At 41.7% G+C, this 10791-nt stretch overlaps 1 non-coding gene across 1 annotated transcript; it reads right to left on the reverse strand.

Annotated features, from left to right (window-relative positions):
* Window positions 1-10039: 10039 nt before the first annotated feature.
* LOC145390499 (5S ribosomal RNA) lies at window positions 10040-10158 on the reverse strand. Its single transcript, XR_013895649.1, has one exon. It is a non-coding gene; the product is annotated as a 5S ribosomal RNA (ribosomal RNA).
* Window positions 10159-10791: the final 633 nt, after the last annotated feature.

Genomic DNA, 10791 nt, shown 5'->3' on the forward strand with positions numbered 1-10791 from the left:
TTTCCACTATCCAATCATACACCGACGGCTCCAACCTTCACATTTCAACCCGAATCTCACAGCGACCATCACAACAGCTACTTCTACAATCAAAACATGACTATATGGCATACTTGTTTTCTGACTTTGCTATCATTTCTGACTAGTGCAAAGAAACATTGTTTTTGATGCATCAGAAATTCAGGTTCTTCATCATTAAACCCCCCAAAACTAAAACAGGAGTATCTTTTCATATTCACAAATTTACATCTTACGTTTTCATCAAATCTCAATGTCTCTGAGGCATAATTTTCTCAGGATCTGTCGTGGACAGGTCACATTATCTTCCTCGCAAGATTTCCTTCTAAAAGACTGGGTGTGCTAAGCCTGTTCCATGTTTCCTTTATCCTTGTGCCACATTTGGGTTTGTGAAAGGGTCTTTTTCGTCCCTCTGTTGAGTACAACATATCTGTGTGTGGGGGGAGGGGACTTCTTTCATACAGCTGTTTAGTAGGGAAGCGTCAATGGTTTTCCGTCTCATTAGCTCGCCTCCTCTCATGGACTCCCTTTAATCACTCTCTCTTCGTTCCATTGTTGCCTCTGCATTTCTTTACTGTCGCTATATCCATGACCAGACAATACACACTAGATCGTTTTCTGTCCAGCTCTCTATTGCCCAATGAATCTACGCTTTAAGTTATTCACGTATGCATCTGGTCAGCTATGGAGCGGTTTTCTTTAATCCTTATTTCCCTCTGCCCGAGGCTATCAGTTTCTTTAAACAAATGTTTCCAGGCATCTTAATTGAGTTGATCTTGAATTTGTCGTTATTTTGGTCAGTTGCTCTTGGAATGAAGTTTTTCGGCAGCCTTTTGTTCTTTATCTGCATTAAAACTTACGTACACACACGCACACGACAGGAGTACATACATACATACAGCATATATATATATATATTTATATATAATACACACACACACACACACACACACATACATACTGTACATATACAGTATACTGACGTACGTACATACATTCATATAAACTTATGTTTTTAGCATAGTTCATAGTCGTATCTTCATATATTCAAGTAACACAGTAATTATATTTTCAAAACTGAGACCATGATCGTAATAAGAAGTTTTAGTATTTTCTACTCAAGAATAAAATTTCCTCATTGTCAATAGATAATGAAATTATTTTCCTTTAATTTTCAGTGTGTGTGTGTGTGTGTGTGTGTGTGTGTGTGTGTGTGTGTGTGTGTGTGTGTGTGTGTGTGTGTGTGTGTGTGCCAAGAAGGGTTTAGGCGGGGGAGTTGGGGAAGAGAGAGAAGAGAAAGAAAGGAAAGGGGAAGGGGAGAGTAAGGAGTCGGGGTAAAGATGGTGCGAAGAGCTAACGGGAAGAGATGAGGAACTAGAAAAAAGAAAGACGAGAGAAATGTGAAAGATTAACAGTCTGGTGGCAGAATGGTCATTTTCGGGTGAACCTCGTTCCGAGAATTATACGAAGTTTTATTGCATATTTTGATACGTGGGGATGTAACCATCAAAATAAAAAAGTGCACCCAGCTGGCACACTTGAGCATTTCAAAATGGAGGCCGATATCCAATATGGCTGCCTGCATGAATAATGATGTTAATATAACATGTTTAGCTACCTTTTTCAGTTTTTAATTTTCTTCATACAATAATAATATTAACTTTTCCTATTAGAACCTGCACTTAACAAAATGATCACCTGTAAACCACGCCTTGTAACATTTTATTTTTTAGTTTCATTCTATGAGCAAACTGCCTGATGAAGTGCTTCAAGAGTTCATGGACGGAGGTCATGTATTGCGACATCAACCAGGCACCTGGAATGGCATCTGGTCTGACCAGTACATTAGGACAACTTTCATGCGTTATGGCCATAGTCCAGGAGGAAGTATTGGAATAACCTATCAACCAGCAGCATTGAAAAGGTGGGCTCTTGGACTACATATCTGCGCTCAACTGAAAAAAGATGTTTTCCCATGCTTGATGGAAACGCACAATCCACAGTCATGACCCATAGGGAAGAAGGTACTTCAAGGATACAAAGAGATGAAGTAGACAGCAAAAATTCGGGAGAAGCTTCAAAGCTGCATAGATCCACCGAAAGGAGAGTGCCATCCACCTGGACTTATTAATGTGGTTACAGGTAGGATATGTGCAGAGCATGTCAGTGTTGACAGGGCTGTTGAATTGGAAGCAGCTATGATGAAAACATTTGAGGAATGATGGCCACAGAGTTTTCACAAGCCACTCACAAGACCAGTTGTCCTCATGTCAGCTTCAAGAAAAAAAATTTTAGTGAACAATATATCTGTGTATAATACCACATTGATCTATTCAAGAGTGCATTGTCTTCAAACCTCTAGGAACATCAACATGAGAGATGTTCTCTCTTATGAGTTGGCTGCATTTCCTCCCTCAATACTCCAGGAAAAGACAGGTGTTATGAGGCTGCCACCTTCTAAAGCCACCCTGAAAGCCAAAATCCAAGTGGAAGTATCTGATTGCAGAACGGTTCCAGCTGATGCTATAATACTTGATAGGTGTGCAGTTCTCTGGGGTGTCAAATGGACAAGCAAAGGTGTCACAGAAGATTATATACCAAAGTTTGTGCAGTACATATGTCATTGTCTTTTAGCCGCAAACACACGTCTGGTCTTTGACAGAAATCACAGTGGAAGCATAAAAAGATGAAAAACGAGCAGCTAGAGCTGGGAAGGAAGCAAGTAGATGCCACAGACTGTCACTAGCAAGACCTCTGCCACCACAGAAGGTCTGCACATTTGTTACACACAATAAATCCCAGGTGATTAATCTCATTTGTGAGTATCTGTGTGAGCACACTGATCTACTGCCACACAGTGACAAATACCTTGTGATTACATGTAAGGAACCAATGCCAGTAGAGCTTTGTAATGGAATCAGAAGAAGCAGGGCTGACTTGCGCACTACTCATGAGGAAGCTGATGTTATTGTGGTGCAGCAAGCTGTCCATTTGGCAAAGTCAGGAAAACACAGCATTAGAATATTTGCTGATGACACAGACATATTTGTCCTGCCATGCCACTTCTATAAGCAAGAAAATCTTGCCTGCAATATAGTAATGGTTGGAACAAGCCCTTCACGATCAAGTGCAGATATCAAAGCAACAGTTGAGCAAAATCAAGATGTTCTCAACAGTCTGTTACCTGCTCATGTCCTTACAGGATGTGACAGTGTTTCATATTTGTGGGGTACTGTTAAAGGAGCAATGTTAAAGGCAATAAAGAGTGGGAAGACACTTACTAGATTAGGGTGGCAACAAGAAGAGCTGACTGATGTTACTGCTGAAGCCACAAAATTCATTGCAGCATGTTATGGCTTTCCAAATGAAAACAACTTCTTTAAGATATATTGTGTGCCAATCAAAGATGAGCAATCTTCGGCTCACCACAGCACCAGAGCTAAAAGCTTTGCCACCAACAACACAAGCATTTGAAGAACATGTTTGCAGATACAGGCAGCAATCTGGAGAAGCTCCCTTGATCCAGAGCCACCAGAAATGAACCCTCTTCATTATGGGTGGACCAAGGATCCTGATTCAAACATGTCTGTTCCAATTGGCTTGCCACCTGATGTTTCTCCTGCACCACTTGATATCCTAAAACCAATCAAGTGTGGGTGTCAATCCCGCACCCCATGTTCAATTGCCCGTTGCAGTTTTGTTGCAGCACAACTTTCTTGCTCACTGTTTTGTGCTGGCCATGGTACTGACTGCCATAATCCTCAAAAGTAAATCAAGATTACCAGTTGAAGAGGAAAGTATGGACGTGACAGACACTTAATACATTAATTGTAAATGTGATTAGTTTATCAGTGTTTTTATATTTTTAAGCAACATATACTTTTGATGTAAAGCATTTTGATCAATTTTGAAGGGCGTAATTGGTCAGACATTCTGATATGAGGGATATGAACATTTTAGTTGAGAAAAAGATTATGATTTAAATATGTTTGCCGGAATAGACATGTTAATTATTTAAAAATGTTCACTGACAGAAACACCTAATTCTACATCGTTTCCTTGTATAGCTTGTTAAGAAAATGAAATATTGTGGTAATACCTGGTGATAGTCTAACAGGGTACGGTAATCACATTTGGTGCCTTTTTTAAGCAATTATAATTAACTGAGTAATTTTTCTTTTCACAATTTACACATATATAATATACTTTGTTATGCCTAGAATTTCTTGAAATAATTCTACAATTAAATAATGTAATATTAGTAAAACTAGTGACAATAGTAATCAAATATTGTAATTTTTCATTTTTCCGGGCAGACATTTTGGATTTTGGCCCATATAAGAAAATGCTCAAGTGTGCCAACTGGATGAACTTTTTTATTTTCATTAGTATGGTCCAATGTATAAAAAAAATGCAATAAAACTTGGTATATGTCTCGGAACGAGGTTCAGTGAAATTCCTCCAGACTATAAAGTGAAAGGAGAGAAAAGCGAGAAATTTAATGGGAATGAGAGATGTACAGGAGGTTGAGGAAAGTAAGAGAGAGGTGAGGGAGGGGAGAGGGTGTGGGAGAGTTTGGAGAGGGGGAGTAAGGAAATAAGGAGAGATACAAAATAAAAACTCAACTGATTTGCTTGTTAGAAAACCTGACTGATTGTTTGACTGGCTGATTACCTAATCGACTGATCTTTTGATTGCCTGACCAAGGAAAGTAGCACTGGCAACACAAAATCAGTGGTGTTTACCACCAAGATGTAAAAATTAAGTTAATATGAAAAAGGAAATGGTAGTACACAGAAAGTGACATGAAAAACAGATGGGAAGGTAAAAATAGGGACATAAAGGAAAAAGAAAGGTGAGAAGAAGTACAAATAAGAGGAAGCTGAGTTGACTTAGACATAGGTAGTGTGAAAGAATTTGCAACAAGGGTCAAAGGAAGGAAGTGTAGGTAGGTGCGGGCGCCAATCATCCACCCACTTAGCGTAGCAGTACTCTATTTTAGGGTAGCTCAACATTTAGTGGCAAGCCAAATGATTTCCTGTAAACCAGGAAATCATTTGCAACACGTGTTCCCTACGTGACAACAAGTGGGTTGGCGGCGAGTAAATGCCCGTTCCCTGAAAACAATTAACTAAATATACGAACAAAAACCCTCGGACCAAGATTGACCAACTAAGGACCGAACAAAGGACACGGTACGGATTGCGACATGGAATTTAAGGGGTGCGAATGATGAGGTGAAACAGAGATAGAGAGATTGTCCAGGTGCTTGAGGATGCAAAAGTCGATGTATGTAGAATAACTAAGAGACAATGGTGAGATGAGGCTGAGAGAATGGGAGTATAGATGGGGTATATGTGCGGGAGTAGGTGAGCATGAGAGGGCAAAAGATGGAGTTTGTACTGACGTGTGCAAGAGATGGAAGAAGAATATAAGTGAGTATGAATCCGTCGGCTCAAGGATTGCGTGGGTAAGATTGAAAGTTGGACTACAAATGTGGGCAATTGTGCGTGTGTATGCGCCAAGGCGAGATCATGCAAGCTGAGTGAAAGAAGAGTTATGGACAAATATGGAAATATGCATGGAAAATCTGAAAGGAATGAGAAACTGTTCTCGATTGGATATTTGAATGGAAAAGTAGGGAATGTGAAGGTGGATGGAGTAGTTGGAGAGTGGAGTGTGCCTGCAGAAGTGGATGAGAATGGCAGTGCTATAGTGGACATTCGTGCAGGGAGGGGGTTGGTGATAGCCAATACCCTTTTTAGACACAAAATGATCCACAGGTATACGTAGCGAGTGATGAGAAGGGTGGGTGGTGAAGTGAAGGAACGGTACGCAATGATCGATTATGTGTGTGTGCATGATAGAATGAAAAGGCGTGTAATGGATGCAAGATCACACAGAGGTTGGGGGAGTGGACTTCCTGACCACCACATGGTGGTGGTGAAAGTCAAATTTCAAATATAATGGAGGACTAGAAGAAGGGAAGGACAGAAGGAAAGTAGTCCATACAAGGAGGGTAGAAAGGTTGAAGTAGGATGAAGAAAAAGAAAAAAAGGCATAATATAAGATAAGGCAAGTGAAGAAGTGATTGGGTATATATATCTGGAGCAGATGGGATACGTAGAAGGTATGTGCAAGATATTCACATAAGAAATCTGTGCAGAAGCGAGGTGGTGTGTGGGGTAAAAAGAAGGCGAAAGGGGGTACAAGGAAAAGTATGGTCGAAGTAATAGGTGAGACAGGCTGTTATGCAAAAGAAGAAAGCATATAGTAAGTGGATGAGAAACAGGGGCGTGGAGGAAGTTGAGAGACAGAAGAGAGTATTATATAGAGAGAGGAAGTGAGAGATGAAAAGATTAATAAAAGGGAGTAAGAAGACAGTGGATGAAGAATTTGGGAGGAATTTGAGTGTAAAGTGGAGAGAATGTAAGAAAATGTCCTGGAAGGAGGTAAAGTGAGTTAGACAGGATGATACAGAAGTTAGCTGGGAAGTGAAAGATAAAAATCATAGATTGCTAGTGGAGAAGGGAGAAAAAGTAAGCTGATGGAGAGAACACTTAGAGGAATTATTGAACACAGAGAATGAAAGTATTGTGAGTATCAGTAGTTGGGAAATGGCTGGGAGAAGGAGGGAAGTGAGAAGAGAGGAAGAAATCAGAAAGATGGAAGTAGTGGAAGCAAGGAAGAAAGTCAAAATGGGGAAAAGCCCGAGGAATTCACGGAGTGTGTGGTAAAATGCTGAAACACTAGGGACAGATAGTAGTAGAATGGAAATAGATGTTCAGATTGGCGTGGCAGGAAGGTACAGTTGCGAAGGATTGGAAGTCAGGTACTGTATAATTATTCCTCCGCACAAAGGAAAAGGGGAAAAAAGTGTGTGGTAACCAAAAAGGGGCGTTTGTCTTCTTACTGTAATAAGAATAGTATATGGTAGGAACTTTTCGACAGAGTTAGGGAAACAACAGAGGAATTAGTTGGATAAGAACAGGGAGGGTTTAGGAAGGGGAGAGTTTATGTAGATCAGATATTCATTCCTTGGTCTTTAGTGGAAAAGTTTCTAGAAAAGGGAAAGAAGTTATGTGAGGCATTCATGGATCTGGAGAAAGGATGTGACAGGGTGGAGAGACAAAGGAGTAAATGGGAAGTTGTTGAATGCAGTGAAGCATATGCAGGAGGTTGCTAAGACTGCAGTTCGTGTGGTTAGTGACGTGAGTGAATTTTTCTGTCTCAATGTTAGATTAAAACAGGGATATGTCATGTCCCCATGATTGTTCAGTCTATATATGGATGAGGTTATAAAAGAGGTACAAGGTAGATCAGTGGATGTTGAAGCAACCCTAATGAGAGAAGTGTTTGGAAACTCCTTGTATTTTTGTTTGCAGATAATACTGTATTGTTAAGTGAAGACGAAGGGGAACTGCAAGACTTGGTGAATGAGTTTGGGAGAGTGTTTAACAACGGAATCTAAATGGGAATATAGGGAAGAGTATAGTTATAGTCTTCGAGAGAAATGAAGCCACAGAATGTACAGTGTGGCTGGATGAGGAGGAAATGGAAAATGAGTGTGCGTTTCAGTACTTGGATAGTGTGATGAGTAAGGATGGAAGTTTAGAGGGTGAAGAGCTTGAAAGGGAACAACAGGGAAGAAAGGTTGCTGGTACTTTGAGAACAGTGGTAAGGAACAGGGAAGTGAGTATGGAAGTGAAAAAAAAAAGTCGCTGCGTGACACTACTGTGCTACCAACTCTAACTTAAGGAAGTGAATCTTGGACCTTGTTGGAAGGACAAAACTCAAGAGTGAGAGCAGTGGAAATGAGTTAGCTGAGAGGAGCATTAGTGGTTACATGGAAAGACACACTGACAAACAAGGAAGTGAAGGAGCGTTCTGGTGTGGATGTGGATATGATAGAAATCAATAGGAGAAATACACTTAGGTGGTTTGGCCATGTGGAGAAGATGGACAGCGAGAGACTAACGAGGAGAGTGTATGCCAGTGAGGTGGAGGGGGGGGGGAGAGGGACGGGGAGGCCAAGTATAAGTTGGACGGGTGGAGTGGAGAGGTATATGAGAGAGGGTGTGTGTGCTGGGAGCAGGGCAGTGAAATAGCCTTGGATAGGGCAACATGGAGGTGATTTGTTTGTGGCTACCCATTACGGGATTGAGGAGTCCGGCAATAGACATATAGACAGATAGTCAAATGAAGAAAAATGATGAGAAAGAAGAAGTAAAAGAAGAGAAATAAGTAAACCTGATAGAAGGAAAAGGGGACGAAAGAAAAAATAAAACCGTAAAGACGGGATATATATATATATATATATATATCCCATTGGATCCCAGGGGTGCTGGGCGAGGCATTGCACTGGGAGGGCACTAAGCGTACCGCCCTCCGCGTATCGGCTCATAGTCGCGAAGCTCATAGGTCCCTACCCTGGGATTCCCTACTTTATAAAGATATGGAAAATCCCAGTTCTGTCCAATACTCTGGACACTGGGCTCCAATGGTTTAAGTATATATATATATATATATATATATATATATATATATATATATATACCTAGGTTGCTTCCCCCAAGGAAAGGGAGGTAGCCGAGACAGGACGACACACTCCCCATTTACTCATCCATTCAAACACATTCATTCGCATCTTAGCCCCAAAGGGGAGAACGGACAGATCCTCACCGCACCACACCGCACAATGGTCAACTGTGCAATGCAATCAGTGACATCCGCAGCAGGGCCCGACAGCAGAGCTGGTTTACCCCTGCCACATCATAACAGACCCATCCCCTTACCCGCACCTGACCTGACTAGCTGATCAGACCAAATGCGGGAGAATATCCCCTCAGGGCTGCGTCATCATTTATTCATTCACAATTTCTCTCCATTTATTTCTGTCACGCACAGCCACTCTTCCTTGCTCAACAGACATCCCTCTCGCATCCAGCGCTCTCTTCACACTGTCCATCCATCCTATTCGTGGTCTTTCTCTCAGCCTTACACCTCTCACATTATCTTTTTCACCAATCGCTCATTATCCATTCTCTCCATATGCCCAAACCATCGCAACACCCTCAGCTCAGCTCTACCAGCCATCTCCCGAACAACTCCAGTTCTCCTTTGCACTTCATCATTTCGCACTCGATCCATATGCGTCATTCCACACATACTCCTCAGTCACCTCATCTCCATTACCTTCAAACTTTTCCTCTCTGTTACACCCATATTCCATGTTTCAGCCCCGTATAACGCAGTCAGTACCACAACAGCCTCATACAGCCTTCTCTTTACATCCATTCTAAGCGAAAGACATCTAAACACTTTTTCCATTCCTCCCAGCACCTTTCCTTCTTCATTTATTCTAAACTTCACTTCTGCATCTACTCTTCCATCCACAGCAACATGTGACCCTAGATATTTAATACACTCTACCTCCTCAAGCAACTCGCCATTCAAAACTGTATTCATCCCCCTACCATCTACCAACCTCGTACACTTCATCACTTTACTCTTATTCTCATTTACTATCAATTTCCTCCTTTCACACACCCTTCTAAACTCCTCTACCAACTGTCTCAATCTCTCCTCTGAATCAGCCACCAGTGCAGTATCATCTGCAAACAGCAGCTGCTTCAGATTCCACTCTCCACCATCAGCATTCACCAGACTCAGACCTCCACCTAAAAGTCTTGCATTCACCTCCCTTACAACACCATCCATGTAAATATTAAACAACCAAGGCGTCATCACACATCCCTGCCGCAGCCCCACTCTCACGGGAAACCAATCACTCAGCATTTCCCACTCTTACACACGCTCTACTATTTACATAAAAACTTTTCACCCCTTTTAGTAACCTACCATCAAGTCCAAACAATCTTAAAACAGTCAACAAAGCCTCCCTATCATTCATTCATTGCCAGACGCCATGTATCCCAAACGAGGTGGCCAAGGGCTTAGAGTTAATTGTTTTACAGGGAGGGGCACTAATCCTCCACCAACCCCACTTGACACGTAGGGATGCCAACAGCATCTGATGTTCCCAGGCGGTCACCCATCCAAGTACTAACCAGACCCAACGTTGCTTAACTTCGCTGATCGGACGGGAAGCGGTGTACTCAACGTGGTATGGCCGCTGGCTCAACATATATATATATATATATATATATATATATATATATCCATCTATCCATTATGTGTGTGTGTGTGTGTGTGTGTGTGTGTGTGTGTGTGTGCATTTAAATTGGTGGCCACGACCAACATACGCCCGACGTACCTGAACAACATATAGTACATACGTTCAAGTCGTGCTTTACGGGTCCTGAAGAACAACTCATCTCAGGGCTGAATAACACTTTCTTCTCTGGTGAAGTGTCCGTGTCCTACCCAGTGCTTCGGGCACGGGTTTTAGTGTGGAAGGTTTCGCCAGTACAGAGCGAGATGTGTATGTGGATATTTGTCCTAAAGCGAATTAACTGAGTGATACTGTCTACAGTTATCACCAAAGTAAACTCTAACGGGTAAAAAAATGTGAGAGCACACATTATTGACATGATACTGCACCTTCATAAATATCCACCCACTGGGAAGATCGACCCCATGCCTGAGGGACTGGTAGATATCCACGTTACTGTCCCAACCACCAAAGGCTCGGTATGAAAACAGAGAGAGAGAGACTGAAAAAAGGGGAGAAGGGAGAGAACGAGAAATGGAAAAAAGGAGAGGAGAAATATGGACTCAAAGGACGTCTTTTTTTGTCATTCTTGTTACCCC

This window comes from Coenobita brevimanus, chromosome 14 (assembly GCF_032717465.1).
Source record: "Coenobita brevimanus isolate Jiangsu-jjx chromosome 14, ASM3271746v2, whole genome shotgun sequence".
Taxonomy (NCBI): domain Eukaryota; kingdom Metazoa; phylum Arthropoda; class Malacostraca; order Decapoda; family Coenobitidae; genus Coenobita; species Coenobita brevimanus.